Raw genomic sequence first — 27,974 nt, forward strand, 5'->3', positions numbered from 1 at the left:
CTGTAAGGACACTGATCTCGTCAGGGGACATACTGTCTTCCAAAGGCCCACCTCCTAAAATCACCGTGGTGATCTGCAGAGTGAGCGACACTCACAGCCCTTCTTTCATATCTTTAGTGGGATAATTTAAAATGCCTTAACTCCATCACCCCGATTATCTGCCCTCGGAGCCTTTCACCAGTCAGTGTGATTCACATTTTAGCTTCCTATTTTACTAAGGCCCAATCTAAGTCTCCAGCTTGTTTCATAGGTACTGGGATCAGAGAGGAGTGAGACCGAAAGGCCATGAGAGGAACAGTAGTTAAGAACTGGATGCTGTGTCCTAGATGTTACGTCTGCCGTATGTTCACTGTGCAGTCCCAAGTGCACGTCTATAGGAGGGGATCTGAGTGCTGCTCTCAGCATAGATGAGTGTTGCATCAGCCCAAGGCCAGCTGCATCAGTAGCATTTCTGATAGTTTCGATTCATGGTGACTCTGGGGGAGGTTGAGTATCACAGGGATCCTTCCACACCGAATCTGGGAGACAGTTAAGTGAGTATTAAACATGAAGTAAAGAAACTAGTTTTAGGCTACATTTAGAAGGTCACCAAAATAATTAGCTATACTATTAAAAACAAACAAAAATCCCACAAAAACTCCATAGCCAAATTTGAGTGAGCATTTCCCAGGAAACACAGAGCTAGGTTACCCCAGGGTGGAAGAGTTTTATGTTCAGACTTTCTTTGGACTGTTGACTCTCAGATAATGACCCAGAGACTTCTTATTAATTATAAAAGCTTGACCTAACCAGCTCTTATAACTTAAATTAACCCATTTATATTAATCTGCATTCTGCCACATGGCTCATTGCCTCTCTTCCATACAGTCCAAATCCCTCCAAGTCTCACTGGCAAATCTCTGCCTCTCTGGTTCTTCCACTGAGTTCCTCTCTCTCCCTGGAAGTCCCACCTATCTTCTCCTGCCTAGCTATTGGCTGTTCAGTTCTTTATTAAACCAATCAGAAGGTGCCTTTGCAGAGACACATCTTCACAGTGTACAGAAAGATTATCCCACAACAGAGTTTTATAGTAACAAAACATAAAGAGTTATAAATCAAGGTATTCTGAAAATACATTGGTGGAAACATCAGCCAAGGCTATACAGAGAAACCCTGACTTGAAAAATATAGTTATAAGTACTCAAAAATACTAACATTGTGTTGTTTACCGCTCTAGTTGGCAGCATAAACCTGGGAGAGCCAGCCTAAAAATGAGGCAGACTAAAGCCTCATGCAGTAGTCAACTTATTCAGAGCATCAAACAATTTATACTCTGAGTATTAAGAAGAGTCACCTGAATAAAGTGTACAGTCACAAGGACAATCCCCATGTGGCAAAAACGTGTTTTTCCAATATAGATATATAAACAAATCACAATATCCAGTTGTAATGAATGAGCTAACGTGAACTCCTATCTGTTACACTTGGGAGGGGCAGGAAAGCACATTCCAAGAACAATTCCGTGTTTTGAGAAACTGAGGTCACAAGATTCTTGTCTTGGAGTTTTCTCACAAGCGCTCTGAAATCTCCTCACATAACTTCATTCTTGGACTGTGTTCCGGCACTGCGTTTTAAACTAAATGTTTAAAACTGAACATCGGGCATTAAAGCAGTACAACTGGAAGCATGGGGTACCATTTCTTTGCTTTGTTTGGGGTTTTTGTTTTGTTTTGTTTTGTTTTGATGATGAAGTGCTCAGAATGAGAATCCTGCTCCAAACAGACTGAGTACCAGCTTTGGGAAAGGAAGTCTAGAAATGTGTACAGGTATTGTAAACATGATTATTCCCTTTAATTCATTCCTAGGTATTTATGTCAAAAATAGTCATCAATGCCTATAAAGTTGTAACTGCAGATTTATTTGTAATTATTTTTAAAATTGGACAAGAATCAAAATTGCTTACATTGCAGGATCAGATAAATTATGGTATATGAGTGTGATAGAATATTTCAAAATCCTTAAACATCATGCTTTGAAGAAAGGGCTAGGGCGTAGCTCAGTGATAGAACATTTATGCTGTATGTGCAAGGCTGGGAGTTCATCCCTAGCACTGCAAAAACAAATGAGAAAAAGAAGATTCAATATAGTTTAATTCTTTTCCCCTCTCCTTCTCCTTCTTCTTGTCCATATAATTCTTAATTATTTATTTATTGAGAGAAACTACTCCTTAGGAACACAGATTAGTGATGAACTTCTATGGAGCCCAATCCAAAGAATTCTCTGCATTCTCAAATCATTTTGCACTCTGAAAGATACCAACCTTCCTTGTATCTTCAAATCTTTCATGGACTCATTTTCTGAAGAAATCTGCATATGCCTTCTTTCTTGGTTCAGCCACACCAAACTTACAAGACCCCGCAACTCCCAGGACCGCAATGAATACACCAACAGTAGGAACCACAGACGCTTGGCCAGCAGACCACGCACCTGAAGTTTCCACAGCACGCTGGAAGTCCTGGCAGTAAATGTCCTCCACACCAACGTCCTCACAGTTCATATGGATGGGGTCCCCAGCGTGCAGGACACGGGAGACCCAGAGCCGCAGCCAAAGGAAGTTACTTCTTTTGAAAATAAAATTTTAGCCAGGTGGTGGTGGCGCACACCTTTAATCCCAGCACTCGGGAGGCAGAGGCAGGCGGATCTCTGTGAGTTCGAGACCATCCTGGTCTACAAGAGCTAGTTCCAGGACAGGCTCCAAAACCACAGAGAAACCCTGTCTCAAAAAAACCAATAAATAAATAAATAAATAATAAAATAAAATTTTATGGCACAGCCTAGGTTGGCCTTAAACTTGTGATCCTCTTGACTCAGCCTCCCAAATGCTAGATTACAGGTGTGTACAGCCACATCCAACCTAAGACAAGCTCATAGTACTTCAATTTATAAAAGAAATATATGTAAATAATTAGGGTTATCTCTGGGCATTTGAAATTCATTCATGCTTTAAAAAGTTTTCTAAGTGGACACATAGCATTTTTACTAGAAAACAGTTATTTTAAATGGCATCCTTGTGGGTTTTATTTTGTGTTGTAGTGAGGACACTTCAGCATGAGCTACACCACTGAGGATTGAACTCGGGGCTTTCTCTCCAAGCTAAACCCTACCCCTAAAATGTCTTTTTTAAATAAGAGAGCCCGACACAAATGACACATATTATGTGACTCCATTTATATTGAATTCTGGATCAGAAAAATCCATAGAATGGAAGATAAGTTAGTACTTTTACAGGGAAGAGGGAGGGGCCAGTCGATGACTGCTAAGGGGGCTGGATGGCTTTGGATATGAAGTCAAGTTCGGGAAGTAGTGGGGCTGATGCCCACCCTCGTGAATGTACTAAAAAGTACTGAATAGTGATGCTTACAGTAAACTTCATGGTATGTGGTCTCTCTCAATACACTGTGTGTCTTAGGAATAAATGCAGTTAGAAGAGCTCAAAACAGGGACTGGGAGATGGTGGGTGAGAGAAGTTAAGAACAAGGTAGGGACTGTATTAAGCTATATTTAAAAACTACAGCTATCAGAGATGCCCTTGAAGCTGGAGAGTGATGGCGCATGCCTTTAGTCCCAGCATTCAGAAGGCAGAGGCAGGTGGATCTCTGAGTTTGAAGCCTGCCTGGTCTACAGAGTGAGTTCCAGGACAGCCAGGGCTATGCAGAGAAACCCTGTCTCAAAAAAAAAAAAAAAAGAAAGAAAGATAAAAAAAAAGAAGGAAGGAAGGAAGGAAGGAAGGAAGGAAGGAAGGAAGGAAAGAAAGAAAGAAAGAAAGAAAGAAAGAAAGAAAGAAAGAAAGAAAGAAGACAAATAGAAATACACATATATGACTCTTTGTCTTTAGGGTTGTTTTTCTTTTTTGTTTATTTATTGTTTATTTTTGAGACTAATTTAATTGCATATATATATTCCTAAATATAACCTTTTGAGTCCCTATAATTACTTGTATATGTGTTTCCAGGGCTGACCATTTAGCAGCAGACAACTAATTGATGTGTTCTTCTGGGGAGAGCCACCTCTCCTGCTCCTGACTTGACTTAGTTCATCGTGTAGAGAGAGTTGAGGCCTTGTGGGCTTTCACCTTTACCGTATCCTTGTTCAGCTCACATGTGGGCAGTCATGTTGGTGAGACTTTTTCTGATATTACAGAGAGACACAATCTCACAGCAAAGTTCCCGATCCTCTGGCTCTTACATTCTTTCCACCCCTTTTTTGGTTCAGGGTAGTTTTTTTGTGTGTGTGGGATGTTGTTGGAGAGTTCTTTGTATATTCTGGATATTTAACCTCTGTCAGATATACAGCTAGCAAAGGTTTTCTCCTATCCTGTGAGCTTCCTCTTCATCCTGTTATTTCTTTTGCTGTGCAAAAGCTTTTTAGATTCATGAAATGAAGCAATAAAGTAAAGCAGGTCAGGGATTTGTAATGTAGATTTTCTTTAGGAGATGGGTTTCACAAATATTCATTTTCTTATTATGATTCATAATGTGAATATATTCTTTGCGTTGAATGTTATATTATGGCATGTAATTTGGGGATGGGAAGTCTGAGGAAAAGGCTGTAAAAATTCATTGCAGTCAATAATTAAACTAGGTATTTTCTGGAAAGAAAAAAAACCTAAAAGTGGAAAATAATTGGAAGCGAATTTTTCTATAACTATAGCACTCAGAATTCACTTTAGAATTCTGTCGAGTGGGTCCCCTCATGCCTCTGCTCTCCTCCTTCCAAACTGTGAGGCTGTTAGCAAGCTAATAACTTCCTTTAAACTATGTCTTTGTATAAACTGGGCATGGTACCCCACAGCTTTAATCCCAGCACTTGGAAGGCAGAGAATGAATTTGAGACCAGCTTGGTCCACATAGTGAGTTCCAAGCCAGCCAGAGCTACATAGTGAAATCCTGTTGCAAATAAATAAATAATATATAGACATGAAAGTATTGATAAAGCATGTTTCATAAAAAGACTTCGATGCCTTTCCTCTGATTTATATATATATATACTGTGGGTAACTCAGTTTGCTCATGTTCTCATAGTCCTTAATTTTACAAAGACAGTGAATACGGACTTTTTATCATCAATGTTTTTACCATCTTAAACCATAGTAACATCAGGCCGACACTGCTGAACCTGAGAAATCTTGTCTCAGATGAACAGGCCAACTCTAGCCAATCGCGTGTTTTTGTAAGGGAAGCGCTCAGGTCCATCCCCTAAGGCACATGTTGGGGTCACTGTAGCACAACAGAGACCTTTCAGGTAACACCCTGCTCAACCAGAGTTGTTTCCAACCTGGGCCTCTCCAGAGGTGTGCTGACCCTTGGCTTAGATAAAACCATGAAAGATCTGTTGTTCAAATTCTGTTTGAGTCTTGCATTTCAGACAGCAAGGAACAAGGCTTTAAGTGTCTTGGATTTGCTTGAAATTTTATCTGAATCCATTCTGTTTCTCGTTTTGTATTATTTGAAATTCAAGAAACAGAAGATGGCTGCACAATCACAGAGAAAGACAGACAGGTTTGAGCTGTGTTTGGACTTGGAGGGGAAAAAAGTCAGTCTGGAGACATCTGGTTTTGAATCTGGACAGAACACCCACATTGCAGGCAACTTCTGTTATTCCATGCCTTAGTTCCCACAGACAAGCAGGGCAACGTGCTAATCCAATAGCAATCAGCCTAGGAAATATCAGGCCATTTTGAGTTCTGTGTATGTGTTCTTTTTTGAGACAGGTCTCTTGAGGGCTACAATTCAAAGAATGTAAAATGTTCTGATTTATTTATTGTCTTCTGAGAGACTCTTTTTCTTGACTTCATTATAAATATAGATTCCCATGAGGGCTGCAGAGACGGCTCATTGTGTAAGAACCCCTGCTGCTCTTCCAAAGGACCCAAATTTGGTTTCCAGCGCCCGCTTCCAGCAGCTCACAACTCCCTATAATCTAGCTCTGAGTATCCAACACTCTCTTCTTGCCTCTTTGGACATCCCCAACGCACACACACACACCTCCTCACACACATAAATATAAATAAAAATAAAACTTTTTTTTTTTAAAAAAAAAAAAAAAAAGAGATTCCCAATGAAAAATGACTATTATCAAGGTCTTTGCCAGAGAGCTGTATCTGATACAGTGGGTTGTAAAGACGTGTAAAATAGCCTAGGCCTTAATCTTAAAAACTGAAACAGAAGTAGAATTTGTTGAAAACTAAAGGTAAAAAATTTTAATTTCCCAGCTTTGACACACACTCACTTTCACCCAGTGTCCATCCTTCCAGCTGGTTTGCCTCGGAGCCCCCTCTCACTTTCCCACTAGAATGTGTATGGCACAGAGGTGAGACTTCCAGCCATCAGAACTGCATTCAGAGCAAAACTGAAACAAAAGCTCTGGCCTGTAGCTTGCACATCAAGCGGGAAGGCCGTATCCTCTTGTCTCGGTGGATCCCAGAGAAGCAGCCATGACATCTTTGCTCATCAGTACCTTCCCTGGCAACCCTGGAGAAAACTAGAAATTATTCTAAGATATGACGTGAAACCTGGGGTCTGTTGGCAGCCCTAGTTCTACCACTGTAGAAATGAGTGGCCGTAGCGGACCCAAGACAGCTCTCCTTAGCAACTCCTTATAAGACTGTCAAGGGCTGGCACTGATGGATAGGCGTGGCTCACTGTGCCTGCAGTGTTCTTGCAAATACTGGCTCATGTCGAACACCTCCTTTCCTTCTGAGTACCTGCAACGTAGCCCGTGCTAGGCAAAGGGTCCTGTGAGACCAGGCTCTAGAAAAACCCTAGGTGTGGCATCACTCGTGAGGTTCCCTCGCTGACAATATTCACAGCACATTGCTGTCCTCTGGGTGAAGCCTGCCTTCCTCTGGACTTTAGCCCTTTGGCCATTTTCCCCTCTGCTCATTCTGCTTTATAGCCTTTTATGCCATATATCTGTGAGTAGGAGCCAGGTGTAGAAGTGGTACATGCCTATGATCCCAGCCCTTGAGAGGCCAAGGAAGGAGGACTGAGAGTTCCAGGCCAGCCGAGACTAGGCAGTGAGGCTCTTGTCTCAAAACATAAAATTTAAAAAAAAAAAAAAAAGCACTACCCTGTAACTAGAAGTAATTGTGAGTGAGTCCTCCTGGTGATCACCGTGTTTAGATATATTGGGGAGTGGAGCAGCGACACAGGCCACAGCATGAATGTGCCTTGAAGACATTATGCCAGGTGAATTCAAGGCGAGTCAGAAAAACCACATGTTATATGATTGTGTTTACATGAGAGGTCTAGAATAGGAAAATCACAGAATAGCATTAGTGGTTAACAGAAGTTTGGGGGTGAGAGTGAGAAGGCATGAAGGAATGTTTAAGAGGTACAGAGAATCCTATTGGGATAAAAAAAAACAGTTCTGTAATTAGATAGTAGTGATAGACACTAAATTACCATGAAAATGACTTGGTGGTGGTTCTATTTTTTTTTAATTTATTTTTATTTTATGTGTATGATGTCTTACCTCCTTGTATGTCTATGCAATCCATGCATACCTGGTGCCCACTGAAGCCAGAAGAAGGCATTGGATCCCCTGGTACTGGAGTTACAGATGTTGGGCATTGAACCCAGGTCCTCTGGAAGAGTAACAAGTGCTCTTGCCACTGAGCCACCTTTCCAGGCCCTTGAAACTAATTTTAAATGATATATTTGATATTATAAGAATTTTACCTGTTTTTAAAAAGCCAGGATAGCCATGTGCATGCCTGTAATCATATCACACAAGAGGCTGAGATAGGAGAATTGCTGATGTTGTGGTCAGCCAGGGCTACATGGTGAAAACTGGTCTCAAAAAAAAAGAAGCCCAAAACCTTTTTTTTTTTTTTTTTTTTTTTTTTTTACAGTATTATGATGGTGTTTATCATTTGTCAGCCATTGTTATGGTTGTGCTAAGTCTGAAATAATCCTAAATATTTGTAAAGTAAATTCCTGGGTAAATTTGCTCTCTGCAGAGTACACTGTCTTGATACATGTTTTCATGTTGCCATCCTGTAGAGCCATTCCTGTCACGCTTCTGTCTGCATCTTCGACACTGTATTTCAGCATATCTGGAGGGACTCACTTGATCTGTGCACCAAGAAAGTGACATTACTTTTAGTTTTTTCTTTGCTAGGAGAAGTGGGCATCTTTCCTGGGTTTGTGGTCCTTTATATATCACTTCAGTGAGATACTGGTATAGCTGTGTGGCAGGTTAGAAAAAAAATTCTTCTGGTCGTCTCTTTTTATTTAGAATTTGTAAGAGATCTTTGTGATTGACCATCTATTTTTATGTCTACCAACATTACACACTCCTATAGTGAGGTCTGAAGAAGCCTATGGCTAGCTTTACACCCAAAATAACAACACAAACTGTATTCTTTTAAACACTGCCTGGCCTGTTAGTTCTAGCCTCTTAGCGGCTAATTCTCACATATTGATGAACCCATTTCTATTAATGTGTGTAGCACCACGAGGTGGTGGCTTACCGGGGAAGATTCAGCATGACTGACTTGGCATCTGGATCCATAGTGTCTGAGCCAGAGAGGAGAGGCATGACAATTGCCTCACTTCCCTCTTCCTCCCAGCATTCTGTTCTGTCTACCCCACCCACCTAGGGGCTGGCCTATCAAATGGCCAAGGCAGTTTCTTTCTTAACCAATGAAATCAACACAAAACAGAAGACCCTCCCACATCAAGTGTCCGCTGAGCCATCTCCAGCCTGAAAACTTCTTTGGTATTTTATTTTGTTTTATTTTTCTCTTTTCTGGTAGCAACTGGGAAATTTCATTTGAAGGTTCAGTTTTGGTGTTTTCTGAAATTGAAGACTTTGTACTAAATATCCTTTTTTTCTGGGAACTATCACAGATCTAGATCCTGGGAGTACCCCACCTGTCCCCACCTATGTCAGAGCACCTGCCCCTTGTCCTACTCTCCCACGGTCACTGAGCATCTCTGAGGTTCTGAGTAAGGTCATAAAGTCTCTTACTCTGAGTGTGAATCTATTTATTTATTTATTTTTATTGAAAAAAAATTTTCCGCCTCCTCCCCGCCTCCCATTTCCCTCCCGCTCCTCCCGCCCCTCTCCCCCTCCCCCCACTCCTCTTCTCCTCCCTCTCCAGTATGAGTGTGAATTTTTTTAAAAATATTTAATTTCTAGAGTTTTTGCTGTAGATACTTTCAACCACATTTAGAGATTCCTAGTATCTTCCTTGTGGTTTTGTCTTTTATTTCAATTAATGCTTCTGACACAGATGTTTACAGCGCAAAGTAGATATTCTCATTAGTTTTCTTTGTGTCATATCTTGGTGCTTCTTATTTTCAGCCCATCCTGATCATTTGTTTTTCCTGTAGTTATTTTAGGTTGACACTTAACCTGAAAATCCCTGAAATAGGGAAGCTTGGCACACTCATATGACTATTAATATAGCTTCTATAATTCTTGCTATCTTAATTTTGTTTTTAGTATTCTTACTGGTTTCCTATTTCCCGAATTTCTGCTCATCCAATTCAACAACGGGTCAGTCAGTTGTTTTGCTTTTTTTTGTTTGTTTTTGTGTGTAGATCTGTGGAGCCAGTTTATTAATAAGAAATGGTCTATCTCTCTCCTCGTTTATTTATTTACTCATGTACGTGTTTATTTATTTGTCTGGCTTTTAATCTCTTTATTATTTCAGCTGGCTCTGTTGTAATCAGAAATCAGAATTGTTAAGCTACGTTCAGCTGTTCTCACCAAGAGTACTTTCCAGGGAAGATACATTAGAGGTCTGTGCACTGGCCAGATGAGCATGCATCTCCCCTCAGGTCCCTATCACTGTAATAAAATACCTGCGGCTGAAGCTTTTATAAAGAAAAGCAGGCTGGTAGGCATTGCAGGGGTATGGAGACAGAAGAGTCTCTGGAGCTCACCAGTCAGCTTTCCTACCTACCTAAGTGAAGTGAGAGACACTGTCTTAGAAATAAGGTGAGTGAGCAGGCAGGATGGTTCAGTGCTACCCACATTCGGGTAGGTCTTCCTACCCCAGGCCTTCCTAAAGTTCCTTATTGACACTGTCTTCTTAGGTGATGCCATATTGTGTCAGGTTGACAGTTAAAACTGACCTTTACAAACTGCTTTAAAATATTTTTTTTCTCTTACTAAAAATACTCAAGGGTCAGTGTGATGGCTCAGCAGTAAAGGTTCTTGTGGCCAAGCTTGATGACCTGAGTTCAGGCCCTGGGATCCACACGGTGGAAGGAGAGAACTAACTTCTGGAAGTTGTCTTCTGACTCCACATCGTACACACACACACACACAACACATACACACACACAACACATACACACACACAACACATACACACACACACACAGTAAATGGAAAATTATCCAAGTTGAAGTGCTAGAGCATCATAATATGAACAAATTATGTTGTTTTCTACAAAATTGTCTGTCCACACAAGCCAGCAGCGTGGGTCTAACTCATTTGGATCCAGGATCCTTAGGGTTTTTAAGACCATGGTAGCAGGTCATCGCTCCACTGGAGTTTTAATTCTGGAAGGCTGTGGTATCATCAGTGTGAACTCACCCTCAAGAAAGATGATGTCTGAGCCATGGTGGGTTAGGGAATGTGTGAGGAAGTCCACAGTTGACACATGAGTGCTGAGTCTTAGGACCTTAGGCTAAGTGAAATCAGCTGGTCAGCAGAAGGGCACATGCTGTGTGGCAGAGAGAAATAAATGGTCTCCGTGATGTTGAAGGATGAGTATAAGGTGGAAGAACCTTTGAGGGCAATTTAGCAAAATCCATCAAAATGTATTCCACATATTTCAAGATAACTGCATATCAGGATGGTTATTACACCGGTGCTCACAGCACAGCCTGGCCGCAACAGCAGCAGCTCTGAGCAGTCTTAGTGGGCCTCCTTGTGTCAGCAGAGAATGGGATGCACACTACTGATGGAAGAGAGGGTAACAGCTGTTTGTCATGTGAGTACCTGTTGTAGGTACACTTAATCTTGACTACAGCCCTCTGTGTTCCAGATTGTTTTGCTTTTCTTGTTACCGTGGTAGAATGCCTGATAAGAAGCCACTTAAGGGAGAAAGAATTTATTGGGGCTCATATTTTGAGAGGATACAGTCCATTGTGATGTCCATGGCCACAGGCAGCCCATGGTGATAGGAACATGCAGCTTAGGACGCCTCATTATATCTCTCTTGAACAAAAAAGCAGAGGAAGGAGCACTCTTGTGCCCAACTGACTTTTTCTTTTGTCTGTTGGTTCAGTCCAGGACCCCAGTCTGTGGCACAGGGCTACCCATGTTCAGAGTAGGGCTTCTTCCCACTGTAGTATTTTATCTGTGTGGTGAGACCTCTAGATAAGCATGCAAACCATGCTGGTATTTGCACAAAAACAAGGGGTGTGTGTGTGGGGTATGTGTGTGTGTGTGTGTGTTTGGCATACACACCAAGCAGTACTGTTCATGGAATATATGATGATGGCACTGATCTAGTAGCCATAGGCGAGGTGAGGCTGTTGAGCACTTCAAAAGTGGCTAATGGGGCTGAGGAATTAAATTTTTATGTGTTAATTCCAATTAATTAGTGACTTGCATTGGCCAGTGTGAATGGAAGCAAAAGAAAAGAATGGATAGTGTGGCTTTCAAACCCTGCCTTTACAAAGCTCTGCAGAAATGTTAGTGGGAGGAATCAAGTCCATAACTCGCCGTTTTAAAACTGCTGCTACAACCCAGCCACTTGGTAAGAGACAGGACACTAAAGGCCAGAATTGGTGAGTCATCTTCCTGGAGTCATAGTCACACCACAGCTTTTATGACGGAGGAAAGAGGTCACAACTGAATCGTTTTTCCCCTCATTTAGGTAATAAAGGAAAGAAAGAACAAGCCTAGACTTCTGTCTCTTGGGTTCCCAGAGCTGTGTAGGGAATCCTGGCAGTGACGCGCTTATTCTTTGAGGGCAGCCACATCTTATCCCCTCTACTTTCTAGAATCCAATATGTCTTGTCCTGTCTACTGCTTTCCATCTGGTGTGCCATACAGGACCGTGTTTCATTATGTTTGTATGTCCCTCAGCACTTTATACACAGAGACTCCAAATTATTATATTATAGCTATTATATTTATATTATAGCCATTATAGCTACAGATACAATACCCTCAGGCAGGTTCTACCCTGTTTGAATTGCATATAAAGTGTCCCCAATGGCTCAAGTGTTAATGGCTTGGGTCCAGCTGGTGGTGCTGTTAAGGAATGATTGAATTATGGACGTATGGTCAAGCTCATAGCTGAATGGGTATTAGGAGGCAGGGCCTAGTCGGAAGGGTCAGTCATGGGGCGAGACTTGAAGAGTATATCTTGTTCTTACCCTTGACTCTCCTTTTCATCCCTACCTCCCAGAAGTGAGTAGCTTTCCCTCTGCTGTCCCCTTGCCGTAGGCATAAACAGTGGGCGGTGGTCATGAGCTCAAATGAACCTTTCTTCCCTTAAGTTGTTTTCTCCGGTATAATGTCACCATTAAAGCTGACCGATGAAGACTCCCCGCCTAGAGAGTTGAGTCATTACTGAAGATGGCGCCTAAGATTCTTTTCCGTTCCTTGACTGAATTGCTGGATGTAGATAAGCTGCAGCTAGAAGCAACAGAGGAATTCTGGGATGCTAGCCCATAACTGAAGCTGGAAGGTGGATACAACTGACAAATAGCCATGTTACTTTTTACAAAAAAATAACTAAAGGAGAGTAAAAGTATTTAAAATTAGGTAACTGACTTAATAGAAAGGTCACTTTTAGTTACTCGTCTCTCCCTTGACAAAACACCTAGGCAAAGTAAAGGAAGAAAGGGAGGGTTTCCTCTTGGCTCACACTGTGAGGGTGCAGTCTGGTCATGGTAGGGAAGTCAGGGCAGCAGGAACCTCAAGCTGCTGCTCACACTGAATCCAAAGTCAGGAAACAGAGGGATGAATGCCCCTGTTGGCTTTTTCTCGTCGGGACTCCAGACTAGGAAATAGTGCTGCTCAGATTTAGGGTTGTCCCCACCTTGGTAAACCTGCTCTAAAAAACCCTCACTTGTTAGCCTTGAGATTTGTTCCCATTAGGATTCTAAATCTTATCAAGTTCACAATCAGAATTGATCCTCACAGTAGTAGAGGAAGAAAATATGGGGGAAGAAAATTTCAAGCTCCCCTGAGGCATAGGTCACTGTCTAGCCTGGGGATTCCTAGTAGAGAATCTTTAGGATGCTGTAGGAGAGGCAGCCACTGAGTTAACCCTGTCATCTTCCTTCAGGGTTGGCTGTGCGAGTCCAGCAGGCACCACAGGAAGGAGCAGTACTGGCCTGTGCTTGGACCAGCCATGTGGCCCTGGAGTTCCTGGACAGCAGGGCCCAGAGGGGCAGTGTGCAGATGTGGAGGCCCCAGGAAGGGAATGTGGGTGGAGTCTGCTGCTTTTAGGTGAAAGGAGGACCCTAAGTGAGAAACAAGAAGGCTCCGTCCTCTCTTAGCCCCTTTGTGTTGCTTCAGCGAATACCGCCCAAGGCGTTTTTATTTTTTTATTTTTTATTTTTTTTTTTTTTGGTTTTTCAAGACAGGGTTTCTCTGTAGCTTTGATGCCTGTCCTGGAACTAGCTCTTGTAGACCAGGCTGGCCTCGAACTCCCGCCTGCCTCTGCCTCCCGAGTGCTGGGATTAAAGGCATGCGCCACCACTGCCCGGCTTCCAAGGCGTTTTTAAAGAGTCACGGTTGTAGAAGCAATAGCGTACAAGCTCACCATAGTAGCGTCCAGCGGGGTCTTCTTACCGAGATAGCCCTCAGAAAAGCAAAACGTCCTATGCTCCAGAGCCCCGATGGAATCAGATGGAGACTGTTCTTTTCCCTGGCCTTTAAAAAAAAATTATTCTTATTTAGTTTATTAGTTAGTTCTCCAGTGAATTAATTGGTGCCAGCCAGTGATGAGGGAAATCTCCTCCACTCACAGACCAGTTCTCTCTGAAACCCAGGAACACCCAGAAGTAACGCTCACTGGTTTATCTGACACACTTCCAGAAGCCGCCATCTAAAGTTGGCCATCTTAACCTCCCATTCAGCCACTGTTCCCATTTCAGGGACAGGCCGTGCAGTAATCTCCCTAAACCTCTCTGGAGACAGCCACCCCCAGTGGAGTGTTCCTTCTCCAAAATCCCTTGTGTTTAGCCCTCTGGTTCTTGCCCTGTGAAACAACGCACAGCCCTTCCTAGGCTGACTAGTTATGCTCAGGGGTCATCTCTTCCAGGCCTCAACCCCTCTGCTCCTCCAGTGGGAGCAAAGACTGAGAGGAGTTGTGTTAACAGTGAACTTGCTCAAATATGTTCAAATTAATCTCTAACCCTCACGGCATATTTCTTTTTTTAGTTTTTCAAGACAGAGTCTCTCTGTGTAGTGTTGGAGCCTGTCCAGGAACTTGCTCTGTTGACCAGGCTGGCCTTGAACTCACAATAATCCAGCTGCCTCTGCCTCCTGAGTGCTGGGATTAAAGGCATGCGCCAACAGCAGTCGGCACCCTAATGCGATTTTGATGAAAACCCCAGTATAATTTCCTTCTCCTCATATTTAACAAAACCGTTTTAAAAATTTATCAGGGGGAGAGGTAGCTAAAGTAGGCTGGCATTTGCCAGCAAACCTGGTGTTCTGAGTTCACTCCCTGGAGTCCACATGGTAGAAGGAGGGGACTAATCACCACAACTTTACAGTGCTGCAGCACACATGTACACATTCCTACACACATAAGCTTTTAAAAAGAATGATGATGAAAGTAGGCCTGTCCTACTTAGGCTGAAACTATACCACAGGGTTAGGGAGATGGCTCAGTGGTTAGAGCTGCACCGCAGGACTAGGAAGATGGCTCGGTGGTTAGAGCTATACCACCAGGCTAGGGAGATGGCTCAGTGGTTAGAGCTGCACCACAGGACTAGGAAGATGGCTTGGTGTTTAGACCATGCACTGTGCAAGTCTGAGAGCTAGAGTTTGGATCCTCAGAAGCCACATACATGGTGGAGAAGTGTCCTTGCAATTCCAGCCTCAGAAGCTGAAGATCGGGGATTCACAGAACAAACTGACTAGCAAGAGCAGCCATAACTGCTAGCTCCAAGTTTAAGCAAGACTCCATCAATAAATGAGGTGGAAACACATTTGAGGATGATTCCCTGATGGGGATCCACTGTCAGCCAGTGGTCTTTAAGAGGCTGAACCAGGTTAGGGCGAAAACCTCACGCCCGCTCAGGGCTTGCTCTCTTTGTGGTTCCCACACTACACAGCTGAGGCTGGACTTCTCAGTCCTGTTTCCTGCATTTGCTCCTTAAAAAAAAGAAAATATAATTGGTCTATCTTGGAGTTAGCCTGGGATTCTTTGACCCACGGTCTCACCCATCAGCAGTTGGTGCCCAGTGTGGGGCCTGAACCCACGACCCTGAGATTAAGAGCTCATTGGGCAAAAATTAAATGGGATAATAGGTAATTGAGTGTGAACTTGTTCACACTAATAATAATAATAATAGTGAGTAATAGAGTAAATACTGTGAGCTATTATTTATGGACGATTTATATTGGCATAGTTTCTTATATATTGATACAAGTTCAAATTATAGTTGTTATTTCTGTTTACAATATTTATACGCCTATGCAAAGTTATCCTGTCAGATTGTATGCATGCATGTTTCTACCTCTGTTTAAGACATTTTGTATATTGATACAATTTTTAGGCTATATTTATCATATTGCATTATACATTTCTACCTCCAATAAAGATACTTACACATTGTTTACATTTTTACGTCATTGTCCTCCTTTACTACACAGTTATTTACAGATTATTTAATATTCTAATATGAAGTCTTAGTCTTTAAGTTATACAAGTATTAAGTATTATAGGTCAATAGTTATTCATGTTTGTCATACATACAGTCAGTTTAATTAGGTTCTTTAAATACATAGAGACTATATTCTACATCAGTAGGTAATCTTCAACCATTTCAAGGATCTGTAAAACATGACATTTAAATAACTTAGGGTTCTGTTGATGTGAGACACAATTGCTCCTGACAGCGTCAATTCATTCCCCAGAAAATGTTCAACACCAAAGACACTCCACTTGGAGTTTGTTTTCTTCTTGGCACAATTGGCCTTTGGGCAAGGAACTGCCCATGTCTCGACCACTGACAAAGTACATGGTGTATAAGCAGGACACAAGGAAAAGGACTGCCAAACCTTGCCAAGACAGAGTAAGACAGTTCTAAAAATTTTCCTGCCTCTAAATATGCTCTGTCAGTTACTCTAGGTCTTGGCCAAAGTTGGTTGCTTCAACATTGCAAATGAGACTTTGGGCGATTGCTCAGGTAGCCAGTTGTCTTTGTCATATACTGCACATTTTGGAAGCTGCTTGATTGCACTTCCTGCCTACTCAAGTAATATTATCTCCCTTCTCAGGCCTTCGATGGGGTTGAAGATTAGATAGTCATAGTTACCTTCTTCCTCTTATGATTTAGCCAAGCCATTTCTGATGCAAGACTTAGACTCTTTAGAATGTTTATTAAACACTTAGTATGTGTTCCTTGCTTAATATTGTTTATGTTGGTTGTAATCCTAATTTTATACTTGGTATCTGTTCCTATTGTACATAGTTTTGTATTGGGTTTGGAACTCTCTTATTTAGACAAAAAAAAATGAGGGGGAGATGATGGGAAACCACTGTCAGCCAATGATCTTTAAGAGGTTGGACCAGGTTAGGACATGACCTTTTGGATACCCAGAAAAAAAACCACTGGCCCACCCAGGGCGCGTGCTCTCTCTCTCTCTCTCTCTCTCTCTCTCTCTCTCTCTCTCTCTCTCTCTCTCTCTCTCTCTCTCTCTGTGGTTCCTGTGCTACACAGCTGAAGTTGGACTTCTTGTTCCTGTTTTGTGAGTTTGCCCCTTATAATAAAGAAAATATAATTGGCCTATCTTGGAGTTAGCCTGGGATTCTTTGACCCTCATTGCCACCCATCAACAATTCCCAGCATCAGCCTTGGGTTTTCGCATGTGGGCAAGTCAGTACAGCAGGAACTGGAGGGATCTGGTTTTATCCATAGCCAAGAACAGAGAAAAGAAATGCATGCATGCCCACTTGTTGGCTTGCCTATGCTCAACATGATCCCTCTCCTCTTATGCAGTTCAGGAATTCCTGCCTACATGCCATCCACATGGGCTAGATCTTAGGCCCACAAGTCAACCCCTTGCAGATAATCTCTTCCTTAGATCCTCTTTAAGTATCGAGGAAGCTCAGTAAAAGTGTTCTAGTCATCTATTGTAAGTAACAAACCACCTAAAACTTAGTGGATTAGAAAAACAACAGTATTAGTATTTTTTCCGACAAATCTACAATTTAGATTTGATTTCTTTACTCCCCGATATCTGGAACCTCCCATGACCAGAGGCTAAGACAGTTAGGCCATGCTGGGCTCCTTCAGAGTTCCCCATACCTCGGATGCCCAGACAGAGCTTTCTATGAGTGTTGGATAGAAACAGCGAGATTTCTTATGACCTGCCTGGAAAGTCCGAGGAGTCACTTCCTGCACATGCAAGCCTGTCCCTTAAGGCCATCTGAGATCTGAGGAGAGTGACGCTGGACTTCTGAACTACCAGTTGCAGATTCGGTGACCACGCGTTCCATCTCTCGAGAGACTGAGCATCATTTTCCGTGTTGTAGACAGATTGTCTCTGCAGTGTGTCACTGGTTCATTCTACCAGTTTTTGTTTGACCTGTCTCTTACAAGGACGTATTCTAGTTACTAGTCATCTGCTGCACACACTGTTTTTAATGTTTGTCACACAGAAACTTAATGATATAGTCAGATTTCTCGATCCTTTTACCTGTTTCAGTTGTGTGCTTTCGATGGCCCTCCTTCCCCAAGATTATGAACCCAGTGGTTTTCCCCTAATACATTGAATTTATGTATTTTTATCTATGTATTTATTTACTTTTTATCCACTGAGAGCTTGCTGCTAAGAAAGAGAAGGGACATTCCTGTCTGCCTAGCCAGTTTGCACACTGTAGCATCGAGAGTTGACATGAGAGCCAAACAAAACAGGAAAAAAACTATAGCCAGAGGGGGCAGAAGGGCATCTCATTGTATGGGAGGGACCAACCGAAAGGAGGGAAGGAGGGAACCATGCCAAGAGACTGCATACAAGTGTCCATAAGCATGTCCACCACAAAGGTACAGGGCAGGTTTCCTCGAGCTTCCCCAGACAACTCAAGACTGAAGCAGAGAAGCTAGAGTTCAATGGGTCCATGCATTTCTCGGAGGCATGGACTGGCTTGCTGACACACGTGCAGGGCAGAGGTTGTAGGCCATATTTGTTTCTGTTTGTTTCCATGTCTCCGTACTGCATCTTCAGAGGAGGTTTGGTCTCCCTGTGCTGTTATTATACATGCTCCGTCTCAGGAAGGAATGAACAGCTTTTATCATCTACATCTATAGAGTGTTACTGAGGACATTTAGATCAGCAGGCCAGGGATAGCCGGCTCCTGAGGAATGAATGGGCAGTGTGTTCTAATCTACTCCTGCCTTCCCCTAGAAGCTTGGCTCTTTTCTTTGGGTCCATTTTTTAGCTTCAGCCCTTAATGGCACACACAGTCCATACATTGGAACCGGGGCATGGCTGGGGGGGGGGGGCGGGGAGCTTCAAGCTCCTCAGAGAAGATGGAGCTCTGGAGGAAGGCCATTGCCAGACCCAGCTGTGTCCTCGGTGGAATTGAGCTCAGGGCACATTTCAATAATGCTTTGTAGCTTCTTTCCCCTGTGGCTAATGTTTCCACCAGATGTTGGTGTTTCTAGGCAACACAAAGCAGGAAAGGTCTGGGTGGGATAGCCTGCTTTGCTTCCGTCCCACTGCGGTTCATGGGACCGCACTCTGCTGCTCCAGAGCAGCCTGGGGTGTTCAGCGAAGTTAGGGTCTTTGCCTCTTGTGTATAGTCAGTGTGTTCATATTTCTCACATTTTTGTTTCACTGAGAATAGTTCTGTATCTTATAACATTTTTTTAAAGACTCTAGAAAAGTAGCCTACTTTGGAGGTACTTGGAATGTTAATTCTTACATCTAAGGTTTTCTTACATAAAAAAGCATTTAGAAACCAGGTGGTGGTAACTCATGCCTTTAATACCATCCCTCCAGAGGCAGAGGTAGAGGCAGGCAGCTATCTCTATGAGTTCAAGGCCAGACTAGTCTACAGAACCAGATTTTCAGGACAGCCAAGGCGACAGAGAAATCCTGTCTCAAAACAAAACAAAACAAACAAAAAAAAAAGTACTTGGGAGGTAGAGACAAGTGGATCTCTATGAGTTCTGGGCTAGCCTGGTAGACATTGGAAGTTCCATTTTAGCCAGAACTATATAACTCCAAAAATAAAAGCTGGGCTAACCTCAGGAATCTCAGTGTGGTAATTTGAATGAGAATAACTCCATGGGATCATGCTTCAATACTCAGTCCCCAGCTGGTGGAACTTTTTGGGAAGGATTAGGCTGTGTGTCCTTGTTGGAGGAGGTGTTCAATGGGATCAGTCTTTCAGAAGAGCCATTCCCAGTGCCAGGTGGTTGTGGATCAAGATGTGAGCTCTCATCTGTTCCTTGTCTCCCATCATGGACTCTAACCTCTGAAACCATAAGCCCAGTTAAACGCTTTCTTTTATAGATTGTCTTGGCCATGTTTATCACAGCAATAGAAAAGTAACCAAGACACCCTGCTCTGTTGCTCCTTTTCCTTCCTGCTCAGTGAGGAGCACCTATTCCTATCCTCCGCCCCTAGGTCTGGACCATCTATTCCTGTCCTCCACCCCTAGGTCTCTCTGAGGTCTACAGCTTGCAGCAGTCTGTAGATGAGCCCATAGGGGACAGTAATGCAAGCCCTGTGGCTCCCCCAATGTGACATAAAGGGAAGACATCTGACAAAGCATTCCTCAGCTCATCTGCATTGATTTCTCCTCGTCTACATAAAACAAGAACGATGAACAAACTGTGCTACCCATACCAGGAGTTGCCTCGTTAAAGAAACCCTCCTCAGTGATGTTGGCAGTGAAGCCATTTTTTTGTTTGTTTGTATGTTTGTTTTTTGTTTTTCGAGAAAGGGTTTCACTGTAGCATTTGGGCCTGTCCTGGAACTAGCTCTTGTAGACTAGGCTGACCTTGAACTCACAGAGATCCACCTGCCTCTGAGTGCTGGGATTAAAGGCGTGCACCACCACTGCCCAGCTGAAGCCACTTTTGCAGTCATCACAGAAAGCAATCTTTGGGGTGTGTATGGCTCCTCACAGGCTGATGGTCGGTTCATTACTAAGGGTCATAAATATACTCCATTTCAGCTGTTCACCCAGTATGTTGAATTGGGGATTGTTCACACGCTTGGTCCTCAAATGGAATTAAAGACCATTTCAAGGCTCGGGATATAGCTCAGTGGTAGAGCACTTACCTACCATGCACAAGGTCCTGGGTTCAATACCCAGAACTGAAGGAAAGAAAAACACACACACACACACACACACACACACACACACACACAAAACCACTAGCAAAAACCCACTTTCTCAGCTCTCTTAAACACTTAAAAGCTAAGGCCATTCCAAATAGCATTCAGGGAAGGATGGAGGCTCTCTTGGTAATAAAAAGGGTGAGGTTTTTATTTGACGGTTTGATGATTCTGGAATGGATATAAATAATAATACACACCATAGCTGCATTACCAGTGTCAGGAACAGTTTGCATGCAAGAGAAACATTTCCTGGCCCAGATGTTGGGTTGGACTTCCTTACTAGATTTGGAATTTCTAAAACAAGCCCTTATTTAAAAAGGTGCAGAGGGCACTTCTCCTTGCATGGTTCTATGTTCACCTACCTGCTACTGATGTATGTCTGCATTAAAATGTCTGGGGTTTGGTTTTTCATTTTCTTTCTTTTTTTTTTTTTTGGTGGGGGTTGGGGAGGGGGTAACACTGAGGCCAGAACTTGGGGACTCATACATGAGAGGCAAGTAGTTTACCACTGAACCAACTCTTAGTTCAACCCCAGTGCAACCAGTGAGTCAGTCAATCACCCCAGAAAACAAAATAAGCCTCATCTCCCCAGGAGGGTCTGCTGGCCACGGTCTATTCTGAAGTGTCTGCAGCCCTGCTCTCCTGAGGGGATAGGTGATTTGTATTGTTCTTTCCTGAGGGGAAAAAATGTGCACGAGATTTTAGTCCCAATGTATTACTCATTCATAGTCATAGATCAAGAGCTGTTCTTAATTGGGGTTTCATTAACCTAGTATTTGGATGACTTTGGGCTGTATTTGTCCTCTCAGAATGCTTCTGAAGATTATGCCAGTAAAGGAAAATGAGTTTCATGTTGTTTTCTTTCAAAAGATACAATTACAACAAATGTAATTATAGAACTAATTCATTTCTGCTCAGAACAGCCTCCAGTCTACAAAATAGAGCATGAGCCCCACTGGCAGACTGGTGGTTGTGTAAGGTAGAAGACAAGGAAAGAGAACCGGTGTAAACAACACAGCTCATGGGCTGACACCCAACACTTCAGGGTCCTTTTTTTATAGCTCAGAAGACTGAGGAGACTGCCTTATTTTGGGGGGATGCCCCTGGGTGCCTGTCTTTCTTTGGCTTACCAGTGCTGGGCCTACTGTAAGTACTGCATCCAAATCAATGACTTTTGTTCACTGATGTAAATAAAATAATGAACTCAAGAGGCTAGTGGAAACAAAGTTTTTAAGATACAATTCTGCAGAATGGGGTGCCATCAAAGAGAAAGGGCAGAAATGACTGGTATGCTGGTCTGGTACGGCACTAGTTTCTGAAGTCCCAGATTTGGAGAAATTCCTGTCTTCTTATCTCATAGTCCAGAACTTGTTTCTTCCCAAATTCCCCATCTCATTGGTTTAAAACGCATCCCCTTGTCTAATGAAGATTTGGGACTTGAGGCAGCCCCCTTCTCTGATCATGGGCTCAGTCATACAGATGAGTACCTGTAGCTTTCCAGGTCTGAGTTCTGAGACAAGCCAGTGCCAGCCACCAGCCAGGGGAAAGGGTCCGGGCCTCCTGCTTCCCCGTGACTCATATTGAAAATGAACCATCTCAGTCTATTTCTTTCATCACAGAATGACAAATGGCATAAAATACATGTAGATAAATGTAGCATTTTGGGACAAGAAAGATGTGTCAAGTTTATTAAAATGTAGGTATAAATTTGGAAAGAAAGGATGGACAGACAGAGAATCTGGCAATTTTGGACTCACATATTCCTCAGCCAGGTCAGCTTCACCACAGTGGACCAATGTACTCTATCTCACCAGCCTGCTTCTGGTCGGCCATGGTTCTTAGTTCTTTAACTCACAGGGTGAGTGAAAGCTAATTCTAGACCCTCTCTTATCTCCACCTTTTGTTCTTTTCTTCTGCTTGCAAGAAAAGCAAATTGCTGGGTCTGCTTCCAGTGTCTTCACAGGCAGAGACCTGTGAGGTCATCCTGCCCTTGCCCTGGCCTGCTGCCATTTTGCAGGGTGATGTCCATAGCAAATAACACGTGAATTTCAGAGTTCTGTGAACCTGGAATTTCTATTGGCTCTGACGCTAACAGTATTTCTTTGTGCCGCAGCTCCTGTGTGTATAAAATGGGTGGACACCACTTACTATATATGGCAGTTCTGAGGAGTGGAGGAGCTGTGCTCAGTGGCAGGCATCAGAGGCCCAACTTGTGTTACTACCCTACATCCCACCATTTTTGGAGCCTGAAATTTAAACGGCTCTTAACTTGATCACTGAGCATTTGTCTTCATGTCCAGATGCAGCTTCTGTATGTATGTATGGAAATGAAGTGTGGGTGTTGGTGTTGCCTGCGGAAGGACAGTTTCCCAGTGTGCTGCCCTGCTTGCCCCCAGTTACTCAGATGTCGGGGTCATCATAAATAATAAGCAGGAAGTCTCCTGAAATGAAAGCTTGGCTTTCCTTCCTCCAAGGCACATGAGACATGGGTGTGGAGCTGTACTCTCAGGTACCTGTGTGTATAAAATGTTCTTGTGCTTTGGAAAAGAGAAAGATACAGCAAGTTTTAAAAGCTTTAAGCAGGGATTAGAGAGTTGGTTCAGCAGTAAGAGTTCTTGTGCTCTTGCAGAGGATCTGGGTTTAATTCCCAGCACCCAAATTACAGCTTGTAACCATTTGTAACTCCAGTCCCAGGGGATCTAAATACTGCTTCTGGTCTTCAACAACACCAGGCGTGCATTTGGTTCATATACATACATGCAGGTAAAATGCTCATATACATAAAATAATAAAATAAAATATTTGATTTTTTAAAAAATAAAAGCTTTATGTATGGTCCAGCTGGCTCAGACCAACACTGTACACTGTGTCAACAAAATGGCTTAATGTGTAAAGGCACCTGCTGCCATGCCCAGTGACCTGAGTTTGATACCCAGAACCCAGATGGTAAAGGAGTAATCGGACTCCTGTGGGTTGTGCTCTGACCTGCAAACGTGCACCACATCATATGTGCATGTGCCACATGTGCTTGAACACACATGCACCATGTACACATGCACACAAATAAATGAATGTTAAAAAAAATATGTGACTGCAGGGCAAAGGAGAGAAGGAAGGGAATTTTATTGCGCTAAGTGCAGCAGTTCTCTGCCTTCTCCCAGGCTGGCCTGTGTGTCTCCTGGACTCTGTTGTCCACATGCAGGAGATGGATGAGCAGATGGGTGACTGTCACAGCCCATTTCTTTCCTCTGCTTTTGTAGCACATGCATTTCTCCAGAAAATGTAAAACCCAAGTATTTTGCAGACTCAGTGGGTAGCTTGAACTCAGAGATGTGGAAGTCAAAAATCTGAATACTCAGCTTTCCAATGGCCCTGACTATTACAGAGTTGACCTGAAAACCTGGGCCCTGCAACAAGAGCATTCTAGACTTTTATGTAGCAGGGATGCCCAGAAGCTGTTCCGAGGCAGGAGTGCCCTAGTCATGGAACCCGGCATAGAGGTGTTGCTGTGGATGTCTGTCCCGGCTGAGTGTAATTGCAGGGCAGACTGGAGAAGTTGCCTGACAGCCTGCGCTGTGAGGGAAACATCTAGGACCCCTAGGCTCATGTTGGACTCTGGCTGGAGGAAAGAGACAATTTGACAGAAATGTGGGGACTTGAGTGTCTGGTGTCTCTGATGTTAGATAAACCACAGACTTACTTATTCTTTGACTTCTTTACCTATCACACAAAGCCTTTGACCTGCCTTATCAATTAAGTGCTTCGCTATCCCAGACACTACAAACCTAGGTTTTGCCCAACTGCGACCGTAGCCATGTATTCCCGATGCCCTAATCACAGGAAACAATACTTTGTGTCTCACTGCATTTCCTGTCCAGCCTGTAGTCTCCTAGTCTTCTTTATCCTCACCTTGAGAAGAATTCCATGGAGTCTGCCTCCCCTAGTCCAGCTTAACTTCATGTTCTCCCTTCCTCTCCCCTTAAGCCTCACATTGCCTCTGATGGAAGCACTCCAATCCAGCTCTCCAGGGCAGTCGGAGCTCACTAATTCTAGCACTGCCTTTGGCCATTGTGCAGAGTGGAGGAGGGGCTGCCAGGCTCTACTCCCTTAAAACAGGCCACTATCACTTCTTTTGGTCTTTGCCTGGATTTTTGGCTCAGTTTCTCCAGAGTTAGGGTGTTCTTAAGAGGAGCCAGTGGGCCTCCCTGTAAGCCCCGGTGTCTATGGGGAAATCCTAAAAAGGGCCTCCACACTTGTCCAATTCTTCACATTATAACTGGGAAAACTAAGCTTGCCTTGAGTTCTTAACCTCAGTAATAAAAGAATTTACAGACTCAGAAGGAAGCTTGAGGACAATTTCATTAGAGTTTTGGGGGAAATCATAAGCACAGGCAAGCTGAGAATCCCGGTCCTCGGCAGGACTAGTGGAGATGAAAATAGACATGCCTTTCAGCTGTGGAGGTCAGAGCATCGTTGAAAAAGCCCAGAGTGTCAGGGAAAGCTTAAGTAGGAGTCTTGAGCAGAGGATCTGAGTTCAGAGAGTTGTTCCCACCCCCACCCCTCGTCTCCAGGCCCTTTTATCCAAGGCAAAGGACTATCACGTGTCAGAAATAGAAACAAAGACAGTTTCCACAGAAAGGAAGAACACGTGCAAGAAAGTACACAGGCTGTGAGCTGAGGACAAAGCCAGGCAAGCACTGTGGTGGTATATAGTCTCTTTAGGGTCTTTATAACCCCACCTTTCCTACGGGTTTTCTGGCCGTATTTTGGGGTGCTTCCCCCTATCCCATGCTTTGTTAGATAAGCCCAGGTCTGTGAAGGCTTCCAGCCTTCTGCAAACTTTCTTCTTTCATGTGTTAACCTTGATGTCCCAGTTCTGTCTCTACGTGCCTACCATAGTCCCTATGCACTCCCACTCCAGAGCTGTGGTCCCAAAGCTCTTCCTGGTGAGCAGACTCGTGATGGTCAGTCACTTGTCTATAACCACTTTCATGTTGATAAAGGGCATGGTCCCCGCCTAAAAGGGACCACAAGGTCTGTCTCTTGGTTGGCGAAGAGACTTTGGATTTCCAGCAATAGGCGTTTCTAGAATCCCTGTGTCACGGGGAGTTTAGTTTGAAATGGTTGTGTATTGTAGAAGACACACATTCTACAAGAATGAAATACAAGTTTTAAGGAAACACGTCATTATGCCAACCCATGATCTCAAAAAGGTGAGGACCAGGAAAGCTGTGTCACATTTATCCCAGGAGAGCCATCCTTTGTAGTTTGCTGTTGGATTAATTAAAAAAAAAAATTGATGGCTATGTTTTAAGAATGAATGTGCCGGGTATAGTGGCACAGGCCTTTAATCTCAGCACTCGGAAGGCAGAGGCAGGTGGATCTATGTGAATTCAAGGCCAGCCTGGTCTATATAGAGAGTTGCAGGACAACCAGGGCTGTATGGTGAGACCCTGACTCAAACAAAAAGAGGGAATGTGATGGTGAATAGAGTAAAAGGAAGGTAGTGTGAGCATGTAACTATGGAGATAGATAATGTGCGCATGTAACTATGGAGATAGATAGTGTGAGCGTGTAACTATGGAGATAGTGTAAGCATGTAACTATGGAGATAGATAGTGTGAGCATGTAACTATGGAGATAGTGTGACATGTATCTGTGGAGATAGATAGTGTGAGCATGTAACTGTTGAGATAGTGTGAGGATGTAACTATGGAGATAGACAGTGTGAACATGTAACTATGGAGATAGGGTGAGCATGAAACTGTGGAGATAGTGTGAAGATGTAACTATAGAGATAGTGTGAGCATGTAATTATGGAGATAGTGTGAGATGTAACTATGGAGATAGTTTGAGTGAGCATCTAACTATGGAGAGAGTGTGAACAGATAACTGTGGAGATAGTGTAAACAGGTAACTATGGAGATAATGTGAGCATGTAACTATGAAGATAGTGTGAACATGTAACTATGGAGATAGTGTGAGCGTGTAACTATGAAGATAGTGTGAACATGTAACTATGGAGTTAGTGTGAGGATCTAACTATGGAGAACCAATAGAAGCAAAAGAAAAATAGAAAATTAGAACATGAAGCAGGGTTACTATTGCTGGTACATCTATATAAATTTACCTAAGTATATTTACGTAAATACAACCTGTCTTTGTACTGCAGCTGGGTGGCTGCAGTTGTCTCATCTGGCATGTCAGTAACACATATACAGGATGCAATGGGAAGGCCTATATAAACCTTGAATTATTGTTTGTCATGTTTTAAAATTTAGTTTATCTTTCTTTATTGTTCCAGTCATTTTTTTCCCTGTACTTTCCTACTGGGTGTTTAATAAGACCATGTAAATATCCAAACATTAATTTCTTAACTCTTAAGACCAGTTGAGAATGGTCCTCGGGGTCACTTGAAAGGGAGGAGCCTGTGGGTCTTTCATCTTTTGTTTAACCAGTTTGTCATCTTCTGGGCTGAACCAGGGTCTTGCTGACCATGGACCTTCCTTTGGAAGAACAGGAAACATGGCCCTCTGTTGACCTTTCTCTTTGCAGAATGTACACTGAGGAGAGCCTGCCATCTAACTCTCTATGGCCTCTGAGATTAAGAGGACAAGTAACTCCCAGAAATGCAAGACTCTTTGAGAAATGTCCCTGGGACCAAGTTGACCTCATAGGACAAGGACCAAAATTTTGGTCTCTTTCCATATTAACATAGGTCTCCAACTATGGTTAAGTACCCAGAAAGCCCATTATACCAGTACTGGAGAACAAATCATTCTTTAAAATTGAACTGTTGTATAGCACTTAGATAAAGCCTAGCAGGGACAAGTGTTCAATAAGCCTGATGTAAGACTCAGTTTGTTAATGAGAAGCCTGACACACTTAGTAGAAACTATGAGCAATTATTCTGACAAAACATAAAATCCTTTTTAAAGTACTACTTGAAGGAAGTTGAATGTATAAATACAACATATAGAATCTGTAAGACTGCTAAGGATTTTGTGTATGTTGGCAGTTTTAGGTTAGACTGTTGGTTAGATCCTATTTTATGAAGGCATGAACAATTCTTAATCCAAAATCTGTACTTTTGTTTTTTGAGACAGGGTCTCACTACACATAGGGTCTCACTGCCAAATTGTCCTCAGATTATCAGAGATCTTCTTGCTTCTGCCTCCTAAGTGCTGGGATTAAAGACATGCCACCATACCTGCCCAAAAACATCTGTACTTTTATAAACTTTAAAAAAATATTTAAAAAATAATTTTGATATAAATTAGAAAATCAATAAGCTTAAAGACATAGGGCTTTGTGTGACTGTTGATAAAGCTTAAAGCAGGTCAAGCAGAGACCAATGTCTTGGTTTTAAAAAACAAAAACCTTTTCTTTTTGCTTTTCGAGACAGGGTTTCTCTGTATCTCTGG

At 42.8% G+C, this 27,974-nt stretch overlaps 1 protein-coding gene and 1 pseudogene across 8 annotated transcripts in view; one reads left to right on the forward strand and one right to left on the reverse strand.

Moving 5' to 3' along the window:
* Specc1 (sperm antigen with calponin homology and coiled-coil domains 1) overlaps nt 1–27,974 on the forward strand; it is a 267,349-nt gene that overhangs the window by 211,964 nt on the left and 27,411 nt on the right. The window lies entirely within an intron of this gene.
* Nucleotides 2,273–8,553, reverse strand: LOC130878585 (cytochrome c oxidase subunit 6C-2-like; annotated as a pseudogene).

Source organism: Chionomys nivalis, chromosome 7 (genome assembly GCF_950005125.1).
Source record: "Chionomys nivalis chromosome 7, mChiNiv1.1, whole genome shotgun sequence".
Classification (NCBI taxonomy): domain Eukaryota; kingdom Metazoa; phylum Chordata; class Mammalia; order Rodentia; family Cricetidae; genus Chionomys; species Chionomys nivalis.